The sequence below is a fragment of the Alligator sinensis genome, unplaced genomic scaffold, assembly GCF_000455745.1.
Source record: "Alligator sinensis unplaced genomic scaffold, ASM45574v1 scaffold207_1, whole genome shotgun sequence".
NCBI lineage: Eukaryota > Metazoa > Chordata > Crocodylia > Alligatoridae > Alligator > Alligator sinensis.
Window position 1 is genome coordinate 1,136,064 of NW_005842112.1, and position 10,790 is coordinate 1,146,853.

The window sequence follows — 10,790 nt, forward strand, 5'->3', positions numbered from 1 at the left end:
TACTCAGCAGCAGACCCAGAAATGGACTGGAAGTACTACCGGTCCACTTCTGAGTTCTCCACCGAACACGCAGGGGGGCCCCCTGCACTCCTGTGGGACACTCCATCCACCCCAGAATTGCAGTGTTCATGAGCCGTGCCTGGTACCTCGAGGTATGTAGAAAAAACATTTAAAGCTATGTCTACGGCCGGATTGCTGATTCTCCAAATCAGCATCGAATCCTCAGATTCAGATTCAGGCAAATCGAATCAGGGACAGTGATCCGAATCAACTAATTGAATCACTGCCCCTAATTTGGGCTGAATCCAAATCCAAATTGAATACAGCCCATTTCATACACCTCTACAGGTTGCACCTTAGTGTAAACACACCACCAGCCTTCCCTTTCCCCACTAGCCCGGATCAGACCTATTGCCCCCTCCCAGCACTCCAGATCACTTGCTGATTGCACCCCTGACTCCCTCCCCCTTCCCCCCCATTTACCTGTGGTTGCCCATGCTGCAGCAGTAGCAACTGAGGCCTAGGCAGGCAGATTAACCCTTCCCTGCCTGCTTCTCTGGGATAGACAGGGCAGGCATCCACAAGTAAATGGGGCGGGGAGGGGAGATGGGGGAAGAGCCCCATGGCATGGGGGAAGCCTGGAATGGAGTGGGGGTGATTCTTACCTTTCACCCAGGCTCCTGCTGGCCTGAAGTGTGACTGCTCCAAACCCAAGGTGGCACCGACACCCATCAACATTTGTGCTGCTCTCCATTTATGGTGTAACAAGGCCCTTAGATCTATATGACAATGGGTGTAGGGAGGTTTTGCCAACTAGTATTCTTAAAGTGCTTTGAGATCCTCAGATGACAAGTGCTCTGAAAGTGCAAAGTCGTACTAATTACTGCTATGACTTCGACAAAGCTCACATGGGTTAAAATTTCCTCTGTCACAGTGAAAGGAAGAAGTGTAGACAGATATATCAGAAGCAGCCTCTCTTACCCCTGTTCACTTGCAATTTATGCACTTAGATTCCCCTTTGTGGCAAAGGCCTTTATCTCATTCCTCAGGGAGTCCAACCTGTCCCTCATCTCTTTCCTCCTCTAAATCAATGAATAGTTCCCCAGACTAGAGAAGCAAAAGGGCAGAGTCAAAGAGTAACAGCACTGCCAGTGCTGGGGAAGATGTGAGATGATATTGCTATTGTTCACTTTGCTCATTTATTTCCTACATGGGATGTAGGGGTTTAGGGATTTTAATATATATTGACTAGGTAATCCACTGCAAACACGTACTAGAAAGATGGAAGCAAACACACATCAGAAACTTCTCTGCTGCCCTTGGCTGCTCAGATCACTGGTTCATTTGGCTAGTTACTAAACGACGGAGCTGAAAAAATTATGCACAGTAGTTTTGCCTGATTTCTTGGATTTTCTGATGAACCAGAATTCTTACTATGGCATGTAAATAACAGTCTATACAACGTACTTGTCAGAGAGTATGTTAAGGCCAGGCTACACAGATGACTGATTTTCATTTGACTGTATGTACCATGTTCACACCTTCTACCCTTTCTTCCAGCTACATTAGCCAAACCTAGGACTGTGCGGAACACTTCTGGGCCCATCCACCTCAAGCCTCGGCAACTCCCCATGTTTCTGAACCAGCAGGTGCACTGTCTTCCACTTTTGCAAAAGCCCTGCAGTGAATGGAAGCTTTGAAGTTCACAGATGACTCTTTGGACTCTTATGAACGATTCACCCTGCAGGGATGGCAGGTTTAAGAAAGCAGGACAATTTCTCTACCAAAGTGCCTCACAAAGCCTGCATGATAAAAATCACACTCTCCTTCTGAGGGGAAAAAGGAGATAAATGTTTCCTGTGTGGTCAGATTAGCAAGGTGAATACTGAGATGGCCCAGAGATATCGCAGACTATAGGTTTTTTTTACAAGACAGGAGGGTCAGGTATTGCTCACTCCCTGCATGAAAATATAGGCCTTCTATATATCTGACATGACGTGGTGAGATGCAGTGAAGCAATACGTTTTTACCTACGTTTACAAGAGGCAAGTTGTTGTAAGACTGCAGATAGACAAACACCTCTTGGAAAACTAGTCTTGAAACTGAGAGCTAGACTGTCTACTCATGGGGCGCGTGTACACATTCATCAATGCGCTTTTGGTAATGCGCATTAAATTTAGTACCTCCATGGTGAGGTACTAGAAAAGGGTGCGTTAGCTTATTTTAACGTGCATTCACAAAAGTGATAATTTAATGTGCATTAAAGTAGGCTAATGCACATTAAAGTGCATATGTAGACATACCCATGAATTCTGGCAGAGCCCCAAAGCCTGGCCCTTGTACCTGAGCTGAGAAACAGGCTGGCCCTGTCCTGCTCCATTACCAATTATGGCTTTGAATTAACGGAGGAGTTGGCAGGGCTGTATTTTCTGCCTCTCTGCCCATATGATGTCTCTGGTGTGACTGACAGTACCTAGCCCCTTCAGACTAGCGGCATGAAAGAAGAACAAATGGGAGGCCCCTGGTTAAGAGTGCCCCGAGGATCATATTAAGTGCATCGTGTTTGTGGGGAAGCTGGGGAGAGAGCCTCTGCAGAACTGCATTTATCAGTCTTTGCTAGGACTGTCTTGCTGCCAAGCATTTTTGCTTTGCTTTCCCTATTTTTTTTCCCTGTGTTTGGTGAAGCTGAGGATCGTTTCAGACACTGATCTGCTGTCAGATACCCGCCCAACTGGATGTGGGAAAGGCAGTGCAGCGTCCTCTGATTGAAATGGCTCTCTCTTTCAGCTGCCGTGCTGCTATGTGCGGCGTGTGTTTCCGGAAACCCTGTTTGAGGGCCACAACTGGCACCTTCGAGGGCAAATTACGTTCTGTCAATTCTCAACGCAGCCCTGTACAGTACGACCCCAGTGCCCCGAGGGCTATATAAAACCCTTGGCTTGCTTTCCAATGATGTGTACTGAACAGATGAAATGAAATCCTGTGGATCTGAAAGAGTTAAAAGTGCTGGGATCCATGTATCCCCGTGATGTGACATTGCATACGCACATAATCATGACATACTTAATGCAAAAATCTCCACAGGCGTTACTGAGAGCTCCGGCGGATAGCAAAATAAACAGAAATACTAGGCTACGAATCCACGTCTTACTGTCTGCATTATCTTCTCAATGTCTGACGCAGAATCTCTTCTAACCAAAAATTAGTTTAGTTAAGCTGAAGCATTTCATCAGACGCTCTACGTACGATACACGGCTGTTTTATGAGTCTTGTATGGAATCAAATATTTTGAGTACCACGCGGCAATAGCCTGGGGTATCAATAGGAGACGTTTCTGCGAGAGGATTTTTTTAGCCTTACGATGAAAAGGTGGGGGAATGCCTGCAATGTCCTAATAACTCCTGTTTCCATTAAAAGAGGAATGAAAACATTATAAAATGTGACCGTAGATCCTAAACACGGCAACGTGCGCCCTTCATCACACCATGTTCTGCTGTGGCAACAACCCATGCTGCATCACGCTGCCTGGGATTTCAATGAAACCCAATGACAGATAAACTGTTTACATTAAAAGACTCTATCAAAGTTATTTTGCACCTAGTTTCATCCTAATCCATCTGATTTTGCTATAGCTTTGACAAGATGACCTCTCTCGCTGTGTGTGCAGTATTGATGTCATTACTGAAGAGCTGTTCCTCAGCCTTTCTGCTGATAACAAAGTAAATGGAAATGTAGAGAAACCTTGGGGAGGTAAACAACTGGCTCAGGATCTAGCTAACCTCCCCCCCAGGATAAATTACAATAGGAAAGGGTATCTATTGTTGCACCTAGCATGGTCACTGTATCACTTGAAACCAGTGGTGCTTACGTGATCAAACCATATTTTATCGTTTACATTAAAAAATAAAATCTTCAAGGAAAAAAGGTCTCTTTGAATTCAACTTGAATAAATGCCCTAAAAGTTCAATGTACCTTACAAGAATCAGAAGCTCAGCCTACAGTTGACAGCATTTTGAGACTCTCAGCTACAAAGTAATTCATTTTGCATGCAATTACCTAATACTAACCTAGCAGAGAAAGAGGGTTGGGATAAGATATAAAACCGAGATCAGAAACATGGCTTAAATAGGGGATATCTTGTGTATGTATGGTTACCAGAGACAGGCGCTCGCAAAAGGTAATCATTAAGGGTAGGAGAAAAAAACAAATAGAAAAGATGAAAACGTTTTGTGGATTTGTTCTGCCAACAATCCTATACACATAAAATACTCAAAATAATGGAGCAGGTCTGTAACTGGTATCAAAGTTTCTTTGCTTCAAAAATACACAGATCTCCAGCAATGTGCTTTAAATTAAGTGCACGTTTCAGAGGTTAAGAGGACTATTCCTTAGGCAGAAGAACAAAGAAGAGCTGGTTAAAGAAAATTGGGTATACTACAGCTACTTAAAATACTGTATCCAGGCACCACTCATTTGGATGCCTTTGAGCTCAAAGCTAATTTGAATTATACAGAGATGCTTTAAAGAACAAAAATACTAACCTGTGTTTTATCTAAGCTCTTCTAGCTGAGTCTAGTTACTAATTAAAAATCTCCACGATTCTTCCCAATTTATAATAATAAAGTCATCTGGCGGCTCCATTCTTCCTTATAAAATGTTAACATTAGCGGCCCTGAAATGCCTTCTCGAGCCAGGGTTTACTAATAAACACGTCTGTCATCCTTATAGTTACATCTTTCAGCCAAATCTAAAACTATTGGGTGTTAGGAGCTCTGTACATGTAGTAATGCCTGCACCCAAAGTCTCTTTAGTGACAGCAGTGGAAAAGTTTAAAATCCACCCAGTGCTTCTGCAAAATACAATGCTGCAACTCAAACAATACATTAACCAGCTGTTTACCTGATGTTACGAATATGTGCCATAAAGATCTATTGGGTTGGTCAGCGTGCATATTAAAAACATCGAACTAGGTCAAATTGTGGAGAACTTAAAACTTTAAAGACAGCAATTTTAATAAAACTGTCAATACAATTTTCTTTGTAAAAACATTTGAGACTGATTATGCTGCTTATATTGAAAGAGAAACACAAGGTCTATATCTTTAGATCTTTTATTGAACTGTGAGCGCAGCATCAATAACTGCCTCTCAGCTGTAAATGAAAATTGATTCCAGATCTAACCCCTCATTTTCTGTGTTCCTTTAATCCCAAATCACCCGCAATGAAAAGCAGAAGAATCAGCATTTATGTATACAGGGCACACCGCATGTGTCACATGCCCATTTCGAAGGTGTCTGCACTGAGGCTGCTGCATCCCATGAAGTGTTAGCAGGAGATTTAGGAGACAACTAAGGTCTCTCAAACCTTTGCTAGCAGAGCAACGTGACAGATCCCGCACCTGGCTGGGAGCAACTTGTTCTTGCTTCATGCTGTCACAGCAGTCAATTTAGCCCACAGATGCATAGATTTTGATGTCCGTTATGAAAAGCCCATCATCATCACCTTGTATAACCTCCTGGGTAAAACAGGCCAAAGAGCCTCGCTCCGTAATTCCTGTGTCGAGACCACAACTGCACAGCACATCTTTGAGATCCCTCTTCAAGATCAGGAGGGATAGAGACACCACCCTGTCCGTAGTACGGCTGGGGCGAGGGTGGGACAAGGAAGGCAGTCATCTTTGTGGGGCCCTCACATGGCAACCAGACATGAGAATTTGTTTTTCAAACTCAGAGACAGAACCGCATTTGAACAGTTGGCACGCTTAGTTAAAAATATGTTTGAACACTTCTGTGGTTAAAATATACATTGTTGTTTTGTGATATTTTTTGTCACGGCAAATCTGGCTGCCAGGCTACCATCCATTTGGCATTAAAGAGGTCCCGGGCTTTGCATTTGCTCTGGAGCCCCACAATTTCTAGGGCTGGTCTTGCTTTCCAGAAAGGTTGTTTCCATGATTAAATGCCTTCACTAATAAAAATGTGCACCTTAATTCTGGTATGAATTTGTCTCCACTGGATCTTATTACACCCTATTTTTTTTGCTAGACTAAGGGGTAGAATCTAGGATCACATAAGTCTCCATGGGCGGATCCAGGATCGTGGTGATGGGGGGTGCAGCCACACCTTCCTTTGGTGGGTGAGCAGAGGAGAAAACTTTGTGTGCATGCCACGCGGACAAAGGAGATGGGAGGTGCTCTTGGATGCCAGTGAGGTCTCAGAGCTCAGCAGGATGTCAGCAGAGCTCCTGTGCTGTGAGCTCTATGAACACATTGGCTGTTTGGCGTGGGGCTCTGTGGGCTCCATGAAACCAAGGGCTCAGTGTCACTGCCACTGCTGCTGCTGCCACCACTCATCCCCTGTTTTCCTCTGCTGCTGACTTAAGGGAGAGGGAGAAGGAGTGGAGGGGAAAAGCAAACTGGAGCAGGTTCCAGAGCTGCTTGAAAGCAGGGACTCTGGGCACACCCCGCACCGACCAGCTGGTGAGCTCAGAGAGCTCCCAGCACAGGCGGATGTCATATTGAATGAAATAGTTTGAATGTTTGTAAAGGTTGCCCATTAGCCAGTTTCAGGAAGAAGATAGGATTTATCTCCTTATCTAGTTCATTGTTTTGGGGCTACGTGAAAAATGTCCTGACTTCACTTAAAGCCTTAATTTAAATGTTAATCTTTAGAAGTCTTTTACAAAGAAAGCAAATATCCTGAGTTCCGAGACATCAAAGCCTAGGGCCTTTTAACCAGACTGGTAAAAAAAAAATGGTATTTACAGTGATATGGAAGAAGTCTCCCCAAGAGTAATTTAAAATGCTCAACAAAGGTAATTTCTGTTGAGTAAGATCCGAGCCCAAATTTGGGAGTAGTGACAAATTGAGTAGGAGGAGCCCACTGACGGCAGCTCACTCAATAAAAACCTGTAACTTACTGTCCCAATTTGGAGGTGACTTCACTTGCAGAACAACGAAGGAAGAATCGCAAGTATAAGGTCGGATTAGATTGATCGCCTAATCAAGCCTCTCCGTGAACACGAATCTCTTAGTTCACGCTGAAGCCGCGGAGCGCCCGAAAGGGACTGAAGGAAGGGGACGTAGTCCTATCACTGGTGAGGCGAGCTCATTGAATCGTATTGCTGAGGCCAGCCTATTGAACCGTACTACCGAGGCCAACCCATTAAATTGTACTACTGAGGAATGAAACCATATTTTGGTATTTGGCTTCTCGGAATTCTAGGATTGTAAGTATATTATGAAAAATAATAGTATTGATTCAAATTTAACTTTTAGTTGTAATTGTAGTTGTTTTTGTAACACTAATTCTTATAGCATTGTTTGGGAAGGAAGTGCATTTGGAGCTAATATATGTAGTTATTGTGTTCTTAATGTTTGTGGTGTTTCTTAAAGCTAAGCAGTGTTATATACGTAGCAAAGAATTTTAAAATAAAATTGTGTTGTATAAATTAAGTGTGTAATCATTGTGAAATCGTGCAATCAGCTAACTACTCCCCCAGCCAGTGCATCAAAACGAATCAGTAAATTGTGTGGGATTTTCTCTATTCCATAACCCACTAGAGACAGCGGAGATCCATTGACATGCTGGTGAGCAATGAGAGCACATTGCGCCTGCAACGCACAGCTGAAGGGGTATGTGACAATGATGCTGGATCCCTCTGGATCCGCCCCTGCAAGTCCCTTCCCTGTATATGGCATATGTGTGTGTGTGTGTGTGTGTGTGTGTGTGTGTTTGCATGTGTGAGAAAGTGTTCTGAACTCTTTCCACTTCTTCAGCATCCTTTTTGAAGCAAGGAGGCTAGACTGGACACGATATTCAATAATGGTCTCAATAATGTTGTGATTAGAGGTAATCCCACCTCCTGATTCTTACTTGGTATTTCTCTGCTTATACATCCAAGAATTGGTTCAGCCTATTAGCTACAGCATTGCACTGGGAGCCTGTGTTCAACTGGTGCCTCCCAGAAAATGTAAAGGCAAGAATTTGATTAACACCTGGAGAAAGCAGGAAGAAAGTCTAGCTATAAGTGTGGGGCTCTTGTAGTTATATGATAGTTTCAAAACACATGTGCTGGTTCATGGGACTGGGGGAACTAAATACTCACAATTTTGTGTCCCCAGATCTCAACCACCAGCATTCCCAAAGGGGCACTAATTGCTGAGAACTTGACTGCCCTTCCCATGGCTAAGGTGGTCACTACAAGTTAGAGGAGAGGCACTTGAGTGGAGCAGTGCTGCTGAAGCTAAGATCATCCTGGATTTTAATGGGAGTTTCATCTGTCTACAATTGCAGGGCACGAGGACTATTAATTAATAGACAACAATAATTACTGTCTCCAGTGATGCTAATCCACTCCCCTTCTCAAGGACTATGTTTCCTTAAAACAGAAGGAAGAATATATTGTATAATTATTTACCTTCAATTAAAAACATCAGCAAAGGGAAGAGTTTGCACCCTTAATCTTGTGTTTGGTATGCACATCAAGCTTTATGAAGTACAATAATGGTAATTTTGGGGGACCGGGTACGTAATTGGAAAGTTAAAAAAGAGAGAAGAAACAAAATTCAGAGATTTTGCACAAATTGCTAAACTGTTTTCAAGCTGAGATTTTAATCTTTTCTCTTCCACTTACAATATGCACATATATATCTCTGAATTATGATGGTCATTTGACTGTAAAATCTTATGTTGAAAAATGTATTTGTGTAACTCTGGGCCCCACAGCTGAACAGTTGGTATCTTATAATTTGTATATTATAATTGCCTCATTCCAGCTCTCATGAATGAGCATTTTATATGTTTCAGGAAATAATGGTTTGTATTGAAAACCATTGTAATTGCTTTGTTGATGTTTATGCATCTGACCTGTATGCCTGATCTACTTCTTTCACCTCTTTTTTCTCTGTCTGGCTCTCTTTTTTTTAAAGAGACATGAGTTGAAGTTGCTGAGGTATGGAAAAAGTGCCAGTGTAATGACTGACTGGTGCATCAGAGCTATATTTCTCAACCAGCAGATGCCCAAATACGGGACGCAACATGTGACAAAAATAAAAAGTGAGGGATACACAGAAGTGATTAATGCAGGAAACAAAATGTGGTAGGATTCTTTTTTTTAAAATATAAAATAATGTAATGCTTTCTATGCCCTTTACTTCATGATTCTCTGTTTTGGCTGTAAATAGAAGTGGCACAACCACGCAATGGCAGGGCATCTAGGAAAAGAGTACCACCCCTTGAAACGATGGGCATTTCAGAGGTTCTTCCTCTTGCGATAATTTATGTTTCATACCTGATTGAAAGTGTTCAGGTTTGGAGTATCTAAATGTGCAGATAAAACACCTGTTTTTTTGTTGTTTTTTTTAAAAAGATGCTTGAGAGAGTACAGGAGGTTTGAATTGATTCTAATTGCTTGGTGCGGGAGAAAGATCACATTGCTAAAAAGGGAATCCCTACAGCAAAAACTTAGGAAACCATAAGAATGCTGCTTCCTACCTTTACTAATTCCCTTTTTTCCTCTGAAATTTGTGTTGCTAGAAAGTAATCCTTGGACTTAATATAGTGTCGGAGCTTTCAGAATCCACATCTTTGTGACTGGAATTAAGTCTGGTAAATCAATACACGGACTTCCATTTCCACTGACTTCAGTAGGCTTCAGATCTGGCCCTTTCCTACTTATTGCAGGGCATATCTACCCAAGATGTTTACTTTGCATTAGTGAAGTTTACTGCGAAGTAACCATGTGCATCTACATGTGCACATGCTTACTTTGCAGTAAACGCCCCCAATCCCAAGTACATTTGCAAACTGCAAATGCAAGTAGCAAATATACTTGGGGTTAGTAAAGGCACTGTAGCACTTATGTATATGTCTGACCAGGAGCAAAACGTGCTCCCAATCAGCCATCCACCAAGGGATCACTCCCTGCTCCCAGGAGCTGCCTGCTGCTGGGATGGACTCCACCACAGGAGCCTGGGAGGGGACTATGTCCCCCTGCCCTGGCAGCAGAGAGCTTCAAGCCTCCTGCTCCGAGATCACAATTGAGGAGTGGGGGTTGGGAGATCCTGAGATCCTCGCTATTGAGGGGTGGGTGGCTGGGGGACCCTTATCTCCCAGAAGCAGCTCCACAGCCACAGGGCCACTGCTGGGAGATGCTTATTTCCCAGCCTGAGCTCTGTGGTTGTTGGGCTTGGGCTGGAAAACCCTTCTCTCTCAGTCTGAGCCCTGCAACTGTGGTGCTCCATCTGGGAGATAAGGGTCTCCCAGCCCAAGCCCCATGACTGTGAAGCCCAGGCTGGGAGATAAGCAGCTCCCAGCAGTGGCCTTGTGACTGCGAAGCCAGCACTGGGACCCCCTTGATGGTGGGTACCCGGGGTCCTTCTCCTCACCCAGCTCCACAAGCACAGGGCTGGGGGGTGGAACAGGCTGGGGAGCTTGTTTTCATCACCCCCAGCCCTATGGAACCGGGAGGGGGAAGCTCCCCAGTTCCCACCCTGAATGCTGGGATGGGGACAATGTCCTCCTGCCCTGGCAGCAAGGAGCTTCCAGCCCCCACTCCGCAGTTGTGGAGTGGGGGCTGGGAGCCTGCTTCCTGCATGGGGACAGTTCCCCACCCAGCCTAGGAGCTGGCTGGGACCTGCCCCTGACCGAGACATTTCCCAGCCAGACCCAGGCTGCACAGCGAAGCACATGCAGCCTGGAGGTGGCTGAGGACTGTCCTGTTTCGAGCAGTCCCCAGCCAGCTCCAGACTGCACATGCAGGCTTTCCTACAACGCCTGGGGCCGGCCAGGA

The 10,790-nt window shown here is 44.3% G+C and overlaps 1 protein-coding gene and 1 long non-coding RNA gene across 2 annotated transcripts in view; one reads left to right on the forward strand and one right to left on the reverse strand.

Moving 5' to 3' along the window:
- Positions 1–1,704, forward strand: part of LOC112550445 — a 5,492-nt gene extending 3,788 nt beyond the window's left edge. Inside the window, exon 3 of the long non-coding RNA XR_003094298.1 lies at positions 1,561–1,704. This is a non-coding gene — a long non-coding RNA (uncharacterized LOC112550445). The remainder of the gene's footprint in view (positions 1–1,560) is intronic.
- The window catches only part of AFF2 (AF4/FMR2 family member 2), a 289,805-nt gene that overhangs the window by 94,503 nt on the left and 184,512 nt on the right, over positions 1–10,790 (reverse strand).